We start from the raw sequence: 1412 nt of genomic DNA on the forward strand, positions 1-1412 counted from the left end.
CGCCACCGTCGCCGTCGCCCGCGCCCCTGCCCAGATGCCATCCTCGTCGCCGACCCCCCGCGCGCGCGGTCCTCTCCTCAGCTTGGTCCGGCTGCCGGCGCCCTCCCTCTGCAATTTTTTCATATATATGCTTGTTTTTATATATATATGCTTGCTTATATATATATATATATGCTTGTTTATATATATATATGTAATGATTTTTTTATAGAATATGATGTTTTTTTCATAGATGATCACATATATGATGTATGCACGAATGTGGATGAAATATGATGTTTTTTTGTTCATAGAACATGATGTTTTTTTAATTCACGGATTTTTTTTGGTCATGAGAGAGGCGGGGACGTTGAGGGATCATAGATGTATTTTTTCAGAATTTTCTATCATGCATAGACGGATTTTGGACCACGGGAGCACCCCTCCCTATCGTTGCAAAATTTGCTAAGTGATATTAAGAAGGAAGGAAAAGAAGGACAGGAAAGAAAAAAAATAAGAAGAGGAAAGAAAGAAGAAAAGGAAAGGAAGAAGAGGAGAAATAAATAAGAAGAAGAAAAAAGAAGAAAAAGAAGAGGAGAAGAAGAAAGGAATAGTGGAGAAGAAGAGAAAATAGAATATATTCTATTTTTTCTTCTTCTCCTCTATTCCTTTCTTCTTGTCCTCTTTTTTTTTCTTATTTTTTTCTTTGATCTTCTCCTCTAGCTATTCCTTTCTTCTTCTCCTCTTTTTATTTTTCTTTGTTTTCTTATGTCTTATTGTGTATATTGCTTCTTTGTGCATATTATGTATATATGTCAGTATATATATTGTGTATATTGCTTCTTTTCAGATTTTTTTCATATATATGTTTGTATTTTGTATTTTATCGGGTCTGTCGTCGTCGATATACCCCTCCCGATAACTTCAACACGAGGGGGGGGGTCGATATATATACCATCTCCCGATAACTTCAACACGAGGGGGCGTCGATATACCCTAAATAGCAAGTATCGTCGGTGTGAGATACATGTGGCCGTCGGTGTCCGACACTACATCCATGTCCCACAAGTGACGCGGGCTTCGACGCCCACGTCACTTGTGGGACGTGGACTGTAGTGTCCGACACAGACGGCCACATGTATCTCACACCCACGATACTTGCTATTTAGGGTTTCCTCTACCGCTCGGCGACCCTGACCCTCGACGACCCTCGTTCCCGATAAAAAAAAGAGGAATAAGAAGAAAAAAAGAGGAGAAGAAAGAACTTTCTTCTCCTCTTTTTTTCTTCTTCTTCCTCTTTTTTTATCGGGAACAAGGGTGTTCTTTCTTCTCCTCTTTTTTTTCTTCTTCTTCCTCTTTTTTATCAGGAACGAGGGTCATCGAGGGTCACCGAGCGGTAGAGGAAACCCTAAATAGCAAGTATCATGGGTGTG

Source organism: Triticum dicoccoides, chromosome 2A, assembly GCF_002162155.2.
Source record: "Triticum dicoccoides isolate Atlit2015 ecotype Zavitan chromosome 2A, WEW_v2.0, whole genome shotgun sequence".
In the NCBI taxonomy this organism is placed as follows: Eukaryota; Viridiplantae; Streptophyta; class Magnoliopsida; order Poales; family Poaceae; genus Triticum; species Triticum dicoccoides.